General features: G+C 39.7%; 1 long non-coding RNA gene across 1 annotated transcript in view; it reads right to left on the bottom strand.

Annotated features, from left to right (window-relative positions):
* LOC148189338 (uncharacterized) overlaps positions 1-15,748 on the bottom strand; it is a 97,459-nt gene extending 81,711 nt beyond the window's left edge. The window contains exon 1 of the long non-coding RNA XR_015776789.1: positions 15,639-15,748. This is a non-coding gene — a long non-coding RNA (uncharacterized LOC148189338). The remainder of the gene's footprint in view (positions 1-15,638) is intronic.
* Between the last annotated feature and the right edge of the window lie 322 nt (positions 15,749-16,070).

Below are 16,070 nucleotides of genomic sequence, written 5' to 3'. Positions count from 1 at the left end.
ATAAATGATTTACCTGTGTGTGCATGTGAGTTTTTTGTGTGTTTTTACATATGTAAATGTGCATTTGTGTATGTGTGTGTTTGTGTGTGTGTGTGCGTGTGTGTGTGTGTATCCACGCCTAAAGGCTGCTAAAGGGGGTTCCGTTGGTGCTTGGGCAAATGTGTTCTTAGTTTTGTCTCAACCTATAAGCCACAGTTGAACACACACAAACACAAATTGCTTACTGCTGTTCAACAGCTTCTAATGTTGTTGGGACAAAATGATCTTATAAAGTACATTTACTCAAGTACTGCACTAACATTTTAGGTATTTGTGTTTTACTTCCATTTTCTGCTAATTCATACTTCAGTTGAATTCACCTCAGAGAAAAATGTACATTTAATGCCAGTAAAACTGCATATGATTTTAGTTGAGATGATATTTTGAGGATATATTGAATGTTTTAGTTATATTAATATACTGTATGCCATGATAAATGTTGCATATTTACACAATAAAAATCTAAGTGATGTTAAGAGTAACAAACTGAATCCACTGTTTACATTACATCAAATAAAACCTTTCACACATGCAAATCAAAATTCATAAAAGTTGTTCATCATTATTTACTTAACTCAACCATAGCAAAAAATAACTTTTTATTCTTACAATGCAATTCTATTTAAGGTTGTTGGTACAAAGATATATAATACTATAGTAATTCTGCATCATGAGTACATTTACTGTTAAGCAGATTTTAGGGATAATACTCTTACTTTTACTGAACTTTGAATGAAGGACTTGTAATTTAGTGTTATTATGGAGTGGCACTAGAACTTTTGCTCAAGTAAAGGATCTGAATACTCTGAATATTTTTTCTTATGTAGTTGAATACAGCTAAAAAAAATAAATATTCATTCTGTAGTAAACTTACGTAGGATGAACTGTGTGAAAAAGACAGACAAACAGACACACATACACAAAAGAAAGAGAGAGAGCGAAACACACAGTACACGGTTATTGATCTCGCAGTTTGTCAGAGTTGTGATGGGTTATGAGGGATGTGGAAGCTGTACTGATCTGGCGGGCCGCTTGCCATCTATCACTTCAGTAGTTTCACGATCCCTCACAACCATGCTAACACACACACACACACACACACACACACACACACACACACACACACACGCACACACACACACAGAGCTTCCATTCCTCTAAAACAAACACACACAAACGCAGAGAAATTCAGTCACATAATAATGTACCGACCCACTGCATGCTCTCACAAACTAACATAATCACATTTACCTCCTGTGTACAATAACTGTCAGTCACATGGTTATTCTGCTCAACTTCTCGTCTACAGACCAACTTTTATTTTGAAAAGAGGGCGGCCTACTTCAAGACAAATCTCTGCAGCTAGAAACTTCGGTACATATAAATCTCCAAAACTTTGCCAACACCTCTCACTCACTCCTCTCCTCCCTCTAACCTCCCATCTTCCCCCTAAACTGTATTACGGTGTAACTGATGCTAACATCACACTAATGGGGCATCAGATGGGAGGAGGGGAAAAGGCGAGGAGATAGATATGGGGTTAGGTTGGAGGCAAGGCAGGCAGTAGATGAGAATGAATGTGGGGAGATGACAAGAGGGATACAAGGAGGTGAAAGTGGGGCTGTGCAGGGATGAATCAGAGAGGCAGTCCGCGCCTTTAGCAACCAGAGGCACTGGTCGATACAAAGAATATTTCTGCAAGTCCATTTATCTACCTGCTACATCTATCTTTATTTGTTTTCATGACCTCTCCCTCTAGTTTCTGTCTGCATTTTGAACTCTTTGTTTATTTACTGACTGCCTCTTCTTCTCTTGTGTGTGTGTGTGTGTGTGTGTGTGTGTGTGTGTGTGCTTGCATGTGTATGACTTAGATTAACTTCAGAAATACATTTCAGACTAAAGACCAGATTACTGGGGACGGCTTGTCCAACTGGGGATGATTGCTGTGTCCTCGTTTGGGAAAAAGCTGATGTTTGGGTTGGTAGTCAAGGTTAGATTTAGGGTCTGGGGAGGTTCTTATTCCCCATCCATTCCAAAGGACATAACTTTTCTAGGATGTGTAGATCAATGATTACTGTCAGTTAACGCCACCAACACGTACAGACCATTGCAAACTGTGGGGAAAGAAGGAAGTGCAAAACCCATATTAGTCTATCACTGACATTGTTAAAATACATAATTTGTGTTTAAACAGCCTTTAAAGTAACCATCAGATGTTATATTACTTAAGCATGTCAAAATATCATTTTAAAGATTTACAGCTTTTATTCAGATTTTTTTCATAAGTATCCATCAGTTGGAATGGATGGTGGGCCTGAATGTCACTGCAAAATCAGTAGGAGAAATACAGTTTATATAGGGAAATACTGTTCAGATGAGATTTTATAGTGATTCAATCAGCTTTAATTGAATCTTTTTGATTATGTTCACAGAATATTAATCTCTGGAGGTATTCCACATGCTATTTTCGGAAGATATTTCAAAAATGAATGATATTTTGAGTCATAATGACAAAAATGAAAATCTTTGTATATGTATGTGAGGTATTCTAAAGCATGAGTTATTCCTTGATAAGAGTTGACTGATTATGAAATATAAATAATTTTTTTTTTGTCCAAAAAAAGGCAGTTTATTGGCATTTTCTCTCTTAGGCAATTTCTGCATTTAAGTTCTCATCCATTGGAATAATATTTTTTTGTCTGATATTAGTAAAAATGTCTGTCTATACATGTTTGTGGGAGAGGATGTGTGCTGATAGGCTTGCAAAGTTATGAATTTAGATTCTCGTTGAGTTCCATTTTTATTTTAAAAAAAGCAAAAAAAAAAAAAAGAATTGCAAGTTATTGTAGAGTAAAGGTTAACTGGTATCAGGATTTAAGAAACGAACTGAAACTTAATTTCTGCCAGAGTGAAAATTTAATGGGAGCTTGTATCCCATCCATCAGGTTTAAATTTACTTCTTCATTGTCCTCACTGAAACTTTCACCCAGGATGTCTATTGTTAAACAAAGCACGTATTTTCTGTGCAAATGCTCTCATCAACGACATAGAAGATCTGTAAAAAAAATAAATAAAACAAATTCTTTTTATTAGCTGATATGGGCGGGCAAGTTTTGTTTGGAAAAGCTCACACCATATTGACTGTTTACGCTTGGCTGCGGTTTGGCTTCATGGCTTCCTGTATTCTCCCTGTTGGGACTTCAGACAGGTGTGTATGTGCATGTGTTTGTCAGTCTTTGTGAGGGTGAGAGAAAGAGAGAAGAAGACAGCGAGAAGCCGACTCAGAGAATTGATTTCCGTATGAATGCTAGGGATTGATTTGCGTGTCTGTGTTTAAAATGCCTCTGTGTGAAAAGTGTCTGCAAATCCATATCAGAGAGTCAGATGTTCCACTCTTAAGAGCTGCTAGATGTGAAGCCATGTGTTTCAGGTGCACGTGTGTGTGTGTGTGTGTGTGTGTGTGTGCATGTGTGTGTGTTAAGATGTTGGAGTTCAGACCTGAGTGTCACAAGTGGAGTCATTCTCTGCCATCCTTTCCTTTCTCTCTCTTTCTCTCCCTCTCACTCTGTCCCTCACTGCATGATTTTCACACACAGAGACACACATACATGAAAACACACGCACAACAACTGATCACACGCACAAAGTCTCGAGAGCTCTACGCCAACAGACCGTCAGCAACTGCTCTTGTTTACGCTGGAGATGAATGAGACAGATCGTTGCTCGACTTGCCTAAATAGTTCCCCAAACACCCAAACAGGTGGTGTGTATGTGTCTGTGGTGGTGTGCGTGTGTGTTTAGGGAATGCGCATATATGTGTGTATATGTGGATTGTGGTTGGTTGCAGAGAGTGTGTGGTTACATGTATGTTTCAAAGATCTAGTGGCAGGTGGCACCATTTCATTGTTTGTTTTTTGCTCCCTGTCCCTCTCGACTCCTCTCATTTCCTCTCCCTTTCTCTCTCCTTTTTCTCACCTTCTGCGCTCTCTCTCCTCCTCTCTCTTATGAAGTGCAATTCTTAATTTGAGAACAAAACTGAGGTGTGCCATACTTAGTAATTTCCTGCAGAAGCATGTCACATTCAGAGTAAAAATGCAAATGTGGCCCCAATCCAATCGCTGTAATTGCAAGTGGTTAGTTAAAATTGCAAAAGGTGCTGATACGCAGAAGACGCTACTGCTCATTTGGAGTCTGGTAAGGAAAGCGGAACATTTTTATTTCCTCAAGTAGTAGAATATTAACTAAAAAGGCAAGCATATGTAAAAGAAAAAGACAAAATCTTTCCCAGTTGCTTAAAGCAATGTTGGTTTTGGAAAACGCAACTGCAAAAACCAACACAACCAGAAAACAATAGATCTGTAGAGGATCTGAAAAAAAAAGATAGCAAGATGTGAAATGAAGGCGAAAGCTGCATTTAACAACAGATCAATATGGTTGACTGGGCAAGGACCACAAGAGACTTAACCCCAATAAAGGGAAAGTTAAAGTATAATTTTCTGAGTCACAGCTAATAGATCTGCCAAGAATCAATATACTTGACTTGGAAAAGAGATGTAGCCCCAAATTAGGACCAAACACATCTGTTCATGCACACACATGACGATACAATACCTCCAACATACACATGTTTACTGTGTTAGAGAGGTGTCAGTTTAGTATTGAAGACTGCATCATATTTTAACAATAAGTCCTTCAACCCATACGTCCACACAAGTTGTTTGTTCTTATACTCAACTACAACCTATAAGAACATTTCCTAAAATAGCACTCCTACCAGTGTCATACCTAAACAAAAGAATAGCTCATATAACGTTTGCAATTTTTTAACACATGGTAACATTGTGAAACCATCACAGTTGAACTACTTTGTGTTTGTGGCAACAAAACTACTTGATTAGGTTTAGAAAACTAACTATGGTTTGGCTTAAAATAACAATGATTGTTACCAACTGGTCCAGCCACAGAAGCCAGATTTTTCCTTGGTTATTAGTTCAAGGTCCACTCATAAGATAAATCACCACATATTCTATTTTATTTCACAATATGAAAACACCAGAAATGGGACTTCAAAATAAAAGCCCTGATCTGGAAATTCATTGCACTTCAAAGTGTGATATCTACAAAACTGATTTGTTTATGAGTCTCTGCAGTCCATTCAAAATGTACCTGCGACGCACTTTTGGACCTTGACCCACCTGTTGGGAAACACTGCTCTAGATTAACTCTCATCAGTTTAAGACACACCTCCACGCGGGCAGCCCTGTTGTAATGGAAATGCTAATCCCTGCAGTGCTGAGCTGATGGGCCAAACCTAACTAAACCAAGCCAAGCCAGCCCACGACTGTCATAAAGCAGCATATGTCACCAGACTCCCTCCTTTACCCCTGTCATTATTATTGCAGTCACGGGTGCAAATTTGGGAAGACCTGCAATGGTTGGATCCATTCCTGTGGGTAGCTGTGGCTTAGGAGAGAGGGCGGTCTCATCACATAAAAAAGTTGGTGTTCAAAGGCCCCTGCAGTTTACATGATGAAATGTCCTTGGTTAAGACCCCTAATTCCTCCCCGTGCTGTGCTATCTGCATGTGCGTGTAAACATCACACCTAATCGGCAGGAGGTCTGTTGCATGGTAGCCTTTGCCACCATTTAAAAGTCTTATGCCGGCATAGATGCTATATATTTCAAATGCAAACTGGTGTAATCACACCAGAAGATTAGTATTGTAAATCTCATATTGTCTGCCAAAGTTGAAAGGGATGTCACATTAAATACTTGCGACTTTAGCCTGTTGAAGCTGTTGTTTTTTTTTTTGAAATATTTGTGTTTTTAATACTGCGTACATATTTATTGTATTTAGTAAAGGGGCAACTGAGAAATAAATATGTATGATCATTACAACCTTGTTAAACAATAAAGGTTAAGGTAGCCTAAGTCTTTTGCAAAGTACTATATGTGTGTGTTTGTGAATGCTGGCTTACGTTGTCCTCTCAGTGGTCTATTTACCGTTCTGATTTTTTTTTCATGAAATGATTATATATAACATCACTTAACAATACTTTTTCATCTTGTTCTATCACTTCTTTCAGCAGCGTGCTCTTTCTTAATAGCTGCCTGATGACTTGTTGGACAGCTGCACCAACACACAAACAAGACACACATAATATGCATGATGCTGTTTAACGTCTTCAGTGCACTTTAAAAAATGTCTACTCGCAGCAAACACAAGCCCTAATAAATCAACAAAAGAAATTGTACCTCAGAACACTTCTACACCATTGATTGGCATTTGAAACACACTAGGAAGAAATCAATGGACATCTAGCCTTTGTTTGTGATTGTTTGACTGAAACCCTGGGGACCAAAGTTACTTGTTGCCGTACTTTGCCATCTTTTATGCATTCTGAAGTTTTCATCCTCTGTCTGAGAGTTTATATGACAAAGGCCTTGATGTAAAGTTGTATTATATGGCTATATGAGCCAGAATGTGTTGTTTACCTCTTCCAGGGAACTATGTAAGACATTAGCATTAAGCCAATTGACAATTGAAATCAGTAAGAAATGATTTGATCATATACAAACACAAAATGGGAAGCCTGACTAACAGGATTTCAAGAAAAAAAGACTTTAAGAGATATTATCCTTAATCCACATCTGTGTAATCATCCTTTTAGCAGCACTCTACTCCCACGACACACTCCCAATATTACACAATACTGTCCCCAAAACTAACTTAATAGACTGCATTTAGAGCACATCCTTGGGGTGTTGTATACCAAGTGTTGTATAGTAACACACACACCTGCAGATGCAACTATACAACACTTGGTAGAGACTTGGTGTGTGTGTGTGTGTATGTGTGCGCGACCCTGGAAAGAGCAGAAAGCAGGTCGCGTTCCTGGCTGTCAGTCCTTGTTACGCTGCATCTTTTCTATCCATGAAAAATTCACACCAATTACAATGAGACCTCATCAACTATTTACAGGAACCTGCGCACACCTCAGAGACTTGTGATGTTAAATGAATAAGTGAAGGAATACTGAATCGTCTTCTTCAGACAATCAATAATGCAGTAATTTACATTTTGTATTAAACAATGCAGGGATAATGTGGAAAAAATGCTAATAAGGATTTCCATTTGGACTTTGTCAAGAAAGTGCCCTTTAGGTAGTCGACCATCTTTTCACCTTGATTCTTAGAAATACATCTAAGACAACCAGCCCTCCTGCTGCTCTGTATTTCAGAGCTGCGGTGCTGTGCACTTATTCTGTTGAATATCTTATTTTTGGTTGCAGAAATTAATTCAGAACTATTGCTATGCCATTACGTCTTTAACTAGAGGGCCTGGAATTCAAGCACCTGTGACGGCAAGCATCCTCCCTACTTCAATATCCTTGGACAAGATTGCATTAAGTGAAATTTCACCCAATATCAAAAGAGACATGGACCATAGAGAGTGCCTTCTCATCAATACAATGGAACTAGATGACACTGCTTGTGGTGCTCAAAGTACCAAAAACTACATTTGAACTAAATACAGCAATGTCTCTTTCCAGATATCATGACCTGGATACTCAAGATAATCAACAGACCTTGTTGTGAGCAGTTTTATGTAGAAACTATTTTCTTTCGACTGAACTACACCAGCCAACCGGATCATTGCTTAGAGGGAAGTGTGCATCTACTCATGGATGAGAGACTTGTGCTCATGACAGGACAACAATAATTCCATTCCCCTTGGCTGATATATAATGTTAGGTAGCTCTGTGAATCTCTTGAAATCTTGTTTCCTTCAGTGGGATTGATTATGGAAGACCAGTGATGTGAAACAGTTGACCGGTGTAGCTTGAGAGACAGAAAATAATTCCTATATTATACTGCTCACAACAAGGTCTGTGGATTATCTTGAGTAATCAGGTCTTGCTTTTTGGAAGGTAATATTGCTGTGGCTGAATAAAATATATCATAGTAAGCTGAAATAGCAACACGTTCTCATCCCAACTCATCACATGTTGCAGCTTTGTCAGACTTCTGCATCTAAATATAGCATTTTAGGTATCCTTCTGCCTCTGTTGTTTAGGCAGCGGGATGCCACCACCTTGATGTCAACAAGTGAACATGGTGGGATGACGTGGCATGTGGTTATGTTAAGGCAGCAACAGCACATTGGCAACCTATGCTAAAACGTCAACAAGCACACATGCTGGCACAAATAGTTAGGTTTAGGCCAAGGAGGCACTTGGGTGGGGGTAGAAAAACCCCCCATCACATTCAAACGGTAAGCGATCACCAGACACCTGCACAAAAGTCCGGGTTTGTCGGACCCATCCAGTGCCCCTCCCAGCCACCCTATAAGCATCCTCGAGCTTCTTAATTTATGTCATTATCAACAGTGTTTCCACCTGACGCTTGCGCCAAAAGCACTGACAAAATGTCGCTATTTTGCTTGGAATGGGGTCAAACTGGAAATATAACAATGACTCTAATGATAAGAAAAATCTGCCCAAAAAAACAAATGAATAAAATAAAAAATAAGAGAGAAAAACAGACAAAGGCAATGACTTGTCTGTCTATGGTTTTCATGTAGTGGCTGAATTGATTTTAAATAACTATTAAAAAACACTCAAGCCATTTTCAGCTCCTTCCAATACTTTCTGAGTTCTGTGCTCTTTTCCAAGGAGTCAGGGAGTTTCATATGCGCCTTCTGGCAAAGTGATACAAATTATTCGACAACTACAGCGGTGGTGTCTTTTTAAGCTGCGATGGAAACTAGGCCGTAGGCAGAAAAAGACAGACAGATAAGGACTGAAATGAAGAGGGAAATCAGGTGGCGCAGCAGACAGAGAGACAGACGAAGGAAAGAGGGTGAAGCAAGTGGTAGACCAAGACAGAAAAAGTGACAAAGTTAGAGGGAAGAGGGAGAAAAAAAAAATGGAAAGGAGGTATGTGACAGGCGAGACTGGCACCATAACAGGGAGAGAAAGCAGTGTGAGTGACAACAGTGCGATAGAGCAGTTACTTAAGCTTGAGTATGGAGCAAAGATGATGTTATGAAGCACTTCTTGTTTCTATTGAGTGTAATAGAGCTTGCTGTGGCCTGCTTCCCATCCCGGCTATTATGCTATTGCAACAAATACTGTAGATGCATGCACACACCTGCATTGATAAACACACATCTTAAAAAGGGACCATACAAAAAGAATTACTTTAGAACACACATGCTAATTTACAATATTATGCAAGCACACATTTGAATCCAAACAGTCACACATACCCACAGTCACACGTGCACGCACGCACACGCACACACACACACACACACACACACACACACACAACAGCAGACAAACATCCTCATTCACATACTCAGACACTGCTTCGATCTTTGACACACAGCTGCACCCCAGCCAGGCAGCGAGCTGTTGTATGTGTCCATCTGCAGTGAACATTTATGACAGATGGGAGACACTTTGAAGAGCCATCGGCTATTACACTTCCCAAAGGAGCAACTACCTGGAACGACAAATCACTCCTCTGTTCATTTCTCCTCCTCCCCTTTTTCCTTCCCTCTCCACAGGCACCTGCCACAGCAGGAGAGAGATTTAACACGACACACCGCTGTAAATGACAAAACCGTCAGGCACATGAGAAGAAAAAAAAATGGAGGAATGGTGGATGGGGAGAGGGGATTTAGATATACTGACAGATGAAGGAGAGGGAGGCAAAATATAGTGGCGAGAGTAACACATCCAGCCACTGATACGTACAGTGGGTATGTATTATCCATGATGTGAAAATACTGGGCACAGATTTTTAAAATGAACACAAGCAGAGAGGAGGCGAGGAGATCAAGTGAATAAGAGATGGAAAAAACGGAAAAGGAAGGTAGATGATGGTATACCGGGGGTTTGCAACAACCAAATGTGGTTAACAACCTGGAAAAGGAAACATTTGTCTCAGTGAAGCTGCCCTGTAAAATTAAAGCTTACGAAAATGCATTTTCTTTGCCATGAAGTCACATTAGGGGTGGGCGATATATCGAATATACTCGATATATCGCGGCTTGTTCAACGTGAGATGTATGAAATTACTATATCGCGACCATCGAGTACAAATTGTCACGTAAATGTTTTAAGCCGTCGGCATGCAATTGTCTTCGGAGTTTTGCTCCGTTCACTCTCTCCCTAGTGCTCTTCTCACAGCAAGCAGCCGACTCCCCCGCCCATCCAGAAAACTCCCCTGCGCGCATGCGTATTTGTGTATCAAGTGAGGAAGGAAGAAAGCATGGAGAGAGCGAAAAAAAGTGAAGAGCCCAAGTGAGTTTACGAGTTACAAGGGACATTAATTGAAGATGGAGACGGACGACTTGGTTCCGAGGAAAAACAGCACTGGCTCCATCATCTGGCAGTGGTTCGGGTTTCGCACGGAAGACGTTGAACAAAGTACGGTTATCTGCAAAATATGCCGCAAAACCGTTGCCACCAAAGAGTTTTTGTTAAGGGTCTTTGAGAACTAGGCCACAGTAGAAAGGCCTACCATGTCATTATTTATTTTTATTTGTTAAATGCTTGTGAGCGCAGCACCCTGGTTTGAAATAAAAGGTTTGCTAAACTTAATTTGATTGTGATTTTCCCCTTTTTGCATGCAAATTTAAAAAACTCCAATAGAAGGGTCTACTTGAATCATCATACTGATGTTATTTTATGCATCAAAGGGTTGAATTTAACATTTATATAGTGATTTACAGGAGAAATAAAAAAAATCAAGATATATAAGTCACATAAGTCACATTATCAAAAGGGAGCGTTAGTGGGGATCAAATTCAGCCTAACAATCAACCTGTCAGTACTACTGGAACTGTGCAGCCTGTATGTGCACTTTTACTGTCTTTTAAAGTGAATTACATGTGAACAAATCAGGTTTACGTTTAAGTAAGTTAAGTTACTGTTGAGAACATACCTTAAAATATCTTAAGGTTTTATAACTACGAACACCGGCTTCAAGTCCTGGGACAAAGTCCTGTGTTTTGTTACCCACTTAAAGGTTCAGTGCCTTTTTTACTCCTGTCAGGGCATTGGTCATGTGATCAGAGCCTTCCCACCAAATGGTTACACATAAATTACTGCCTTGTGATTAAGAAAAATATATATAAATTTTGGTGCATTACACCCCATATAAAAACATGTGGATACTGCATGAGAACAGCTCGTCTGACTTGAATAGGAGTTGCTCAAACTGGAAACAATTATATTAATAAAACCAAGTGATTAAGGTGATTTAAACTGTGCTTTTATGGAAGCTAGACTTTGAATTATCATTTTGATATCTGTAAATTGATAAAAAATAGTTTAAGTTTAGTTTATTCTTCAAATACAAAATGGTATCCCACCTCCATGTCAACTGCAAAAAAAGAGTTCTACTTGATAAAGTGTATATTGTTGGATTATAGAAGGTCACCGTAATCTCTTCATTTGACCTTTCTTATGACCCTGCTATTCAAAAAAAAAGAAAAAGAAAAAGTGGAATAGTGGTCTGAATTTGAATTAAGTTGTGCATAGGTTAGCAATAAGCAAATCAATGCAAAGCCTCAACAAGCCAATGATTCTGAAAGAGTTTGTGTGTATGTGAGTGTGATGATCTGAGAGCATGTGACAGAGAGAGAGCAATGGTTGAGAGGTGAAGATGGCCAAAGTGACAGAGACAGATAGAGATTTCAAAAGGCTACCGTCTCTTATCAGCAAAGGTCACTCAAGCAATTACGTGACACATTGATTTATATCCCCTGAGGCCAACACACCACCAAAGCAAGCACAACACACAAACACTTGCACGCACAAAGTCAAATACACACACTCAGACCTGGTATCAATCTGCTGCCCACCCCTAATTATTATTGTTTTCTGTGGAAGTCTTGTGGTTGGCTGAGATCATTAAGGTCTTGGCCACTGGGATGGGGCTGTTTTTAGTATCTCCACTTGCTCATCGCCACAATCTGACAAGCCAGTCCATTCATCACATAAAACATCCCTCAGTCACTCCTTACAGCCTGGAGCTCTCCTGGGGTCCTTTGTTTACTGAATATATGTTTAACAGAATGACAGAGACAGTGTCTCCTTGCTCCTCCTCGCACTCAGTCAAAAAGCAAATGCATGTGCTTGTGTGTGCAGGACTTCTAGTAACAGATGTTTATAGCACCTAAGTGAAGGTTTATAAGATCACATGAATTGGATTAGAGGAAATTTTCTCTCACATTACACTTGCATCAGAATGCATTACTCCCGGTAATGAAATACGGGGAACGTTATTTATTTATTTATTTTTGATGATTCATTTAAAGAGGGAGTTTAGCCATAACGCAAAGTTGTCAAAGTCAGTCACTCGTTCCAAAAACCTCATGTTCATAAGCCACAAATCAGATGGATGAAGAGATACAACAATTTTTAGGCTATGTTTAATCTAACTTTAGCTTCAGTCTTCTCATTCATTTGAATGAGGGCAGTCCCATGATGCAGTCCAGGTGCCACTGCACAGGGTTGCAGCACAATTGTGCAACATTGCCTTGTAAAAAGTTGAACCTGGCTCAACAGTAGCATGCTAACAATGTGACTGTAGATAGATAGACAGACCTTTGTTGTCATTGCAGATTATTCAACGAAATTTCATTGGAGCGGTCTAAGTGCACCGTTACATAAATGAAATATAAAAAAATAAAAGTATATTCAGATACATAAGTACACAGACGCACAAGCCCAAGCATACCTCCCCATAGTCATAACCACATACATTCATCCACATCCACTCGTGTGACTGTAGAGTTTCTGTTTCATGTCTATGGATTGTGTGTGTGTATTTTGAGCCTATGTGTAAATAACATGGAATGGGAAAAACAGAATTTCCGACCAGGAGTTTAAGGTCAGGTGTGTAGGATTCAGTGGCATTGAGCAGTGAGGTTGGGCTACTGTAGAATAACACTGGGGACTCAGTGGGAAAGGCCCCGCATTATACGCAGACATAAATTAACACTAAACACAACATATTGTTAAGGCTGCTGGCACGAAATGAAGAGGATCCCCAAAGCCATCAAGATTCATCATCTGGAAAAAAATTAATGTCTTTGCCTGTTTTTGTGTCAGTCTATCTTGTAGTAGACGCCTGTGCCAATCCATCCAAGTACTTCCGTCTGGACCAAAGTAGTACTGACATTACCATTCTTAGGGGCATGCCAAGATTGTCGCTTAGCCAACTAGCTGCAATGCCATTTGCAATTTGGTATAATAAGTACTATTTTATGCTAAATATATAATTGAACAGCAGGCAACACTGACAAAAGACTAAATATCAGCTTTGTAAGATGGGGACTTAAATTGGTCAACCAACTGAGGATCCCCACCTGCATTACCCAGCAGAAAATAACAACAAATAATCAAAAGGAAATACAAAAGGATAGCCTTTAAAATTTGCATTTCCTCATTTAATTTAGTAAGGAAGTCTCGGAAAAGTCTGAAATGGACTCTCAGCTTGTTGCTCCACAATCCCAAGTCCAGAACTTGTCATCCTATACCATTAGCTCCATATGGCACCACAGCACAAACTCCAAATACCTTCTCCCAGACTCAATCAAGCCATTTTTTGGCCACATTTCTCCACCGCTCTCCCAAGGGCAAAATGTGTGTACTCACCAGGAGGCAAAGTAATTCAGCTCTGCCACCAAGCCAAAACGAGCCTCCTGGATGAATGTACACACATACACACACTAATAAACACACACAAAACAGTGTGTGTGTGTGTTTGAATACATACACACCCACCAAATGGTTTATTAAACATCGTTGTCTCCTGCAGTGAGCCCTGGTTTTCCAGGGCGTCTGTTCTTTTTTGGCACTCAACACACAACCAACACACAAACTTTACACACACACACACACACACACACACACACACACACACACACACACACAGAGTTATCATTGGATACCAGACAAGCACACAAACACACTACATTTAGATAAATGATGAGTAAATGTAAATATCTCATAGACACACAATAGTTCACTTGCAAGCAGCCATGCCGCTACAATCAGGTTTTGACCACAAACACATGTACACGCGCGCACACACACACACACACACACACACACACACACACACACACACACACACACACACACACACACACACACACACACACACACACACACACACACACACACACACACAAACATGCACACATTCACTCCAGGTGACTGTATTTTATATGACATAATTACCTGAGGCAGTGTTAAACAATTACTGAGCCTTTGAATGGATTTAATTGACTTGTGGAGAAGGCACTTCACTTTCAACTGATTCATTAGGCAAAAACAATGGACAACTAATTGAATTTAAGCTCCAAATGCAAATAGGTGAAAAAGCAATAAGTGTCCATACTAAGCCACCCCCACATGCACACACTAACTAAAGCACACACACACACACACACTGACTGCAGTGTAGTAAGTGGCTGTGCTCACAGTGAAAGGAGGGTTGTTTCTAACACACTAAGGGCCATATTTATGCACAGGAAAGTGCAGGTTGTTTTTTTTTGCTGTTCATTTTACTGAATTTTCCCTCATGATCTGCATGGACAGAAATTGCTGCCTGAGTACTTTGCCATGCAAGCAACAGCTGGGAGAGCCCAGTAGGTAAAGTTCAGTAGTGGGATTTGTTTGAGATCACCAAGCTCCAAAAATGAATAACAATGTCCCAATGCTGCACAAAACAAAAACAACAACCTCCCACACATTACTAGGGCCTTCTACCTAAAAGAAAGACTTTCTGGATACAATACTGCTGCAGGGGTAATCAAACAATAAAAGAAATGGATGAAAGACATGAAAAGAGATGCATAAAGCAACTGATGGGCTTTGGATAACTACATTCAAGTCACCACACCTCATGGTGGGGGAGCTGAGGGATTCAGACAGAACTGTCCAAAATGGAGCAGTATATTCTGCTTGTTGTTTTTAGTCATTTATTGTTTTGTTTTTTCATTCATTTATTTTATCTTAATTAATTCATTGCAACACCAGCCCAATTGCCAGAAGTAATGAGGCAACATTGAAACTTTTATTACATTTCAATTTGTAATTTTATGTCGTGACAATGCTGTGGCTTATGTGCAGTTAGGTAAAGGCACAAAAACCCATGTGGGTTAATAAAACCACGTTTTGGCTTACAAAACCAACTTTTATCGCTACAAACATAGTTGGAAATGTCCTGATCTGCTGTTTAAAAAATACCAGCTTTGGTTAGTTTTGGACAGTAGTCTGCTGCTGTTTGCTGCTTGGCAGCTGTCTTGTGTAGGTATCATGCCATCCACCATCTCCTCATCCCTCTGATAAGAAACTCAGCTCATATACATGCAATCTGAACTGCGTGACTTTCGAAATGTTGATATGATACGCACTAAAATCTACAAATGCAATATTTTTTTGTTGTTGTTTCATGGTGACTGGGTTGGCAACACTTATATTGTTGGACTCTGTCCACATGCAAGTAGAGACAGTAGAAGCAATATTTTCCCAGAGGGCAAACTAAAGTTTTCTCCAAGCCTTGTGACTTACCTTACTCTGCTGTGGGAGGAGAGGTGCAGTAGGGGTGCAGCAGGGGTAGTCCTTGCTATCTCGAACCAGGTCAGCGGTGCAATACACTCTCACCCATACAGTATATCTCTACAAAATCACAAAAAACAAACAAACAAAAGCACATATTTTATACATTCTCCCAGTAGACACATCTAAATGTGAAGAGAAATGAAAGATGTATTTTAAAAAGTTCCAAAGAAGAGAGCTGCTCTATTTGGAGAAATGTTCATAGTCAAAGCAACATTTAGCACATAAGATCATCTGGTTATGTTGATTAACCATGTGTGGTAATGGAAAAAACAAGCAACTGTTTGTGCCATCACACCGGTCGTTTTTTTTTCAGTGTCTCAAACTGATGTTGTGCAGTGGTGAAGATGGTGACATCCTGGAAACATGTTAAAATAACTAATG

The sequence above is a fragment of the Plectropomus leopardus genome, chromosome 6 (genome assembly GCF_026936395.1).
Source record: "Plectropomus leopardus strain MGB_pleo_1.0 chromosome 6, ASM2693639v1, whole genome shotgun sequence".
NCBI classification, from domain to species: Eukaryota; Metazoa; Chordata; class Actinopteri; order Perciformes; family Serranidae; genus Plectropomus; species Plectropomus leopardus.
Note: the sequence above shows the minus strand (reverse complement) of the source record. Positions and strands in the feature narration are given on the sequence as shown.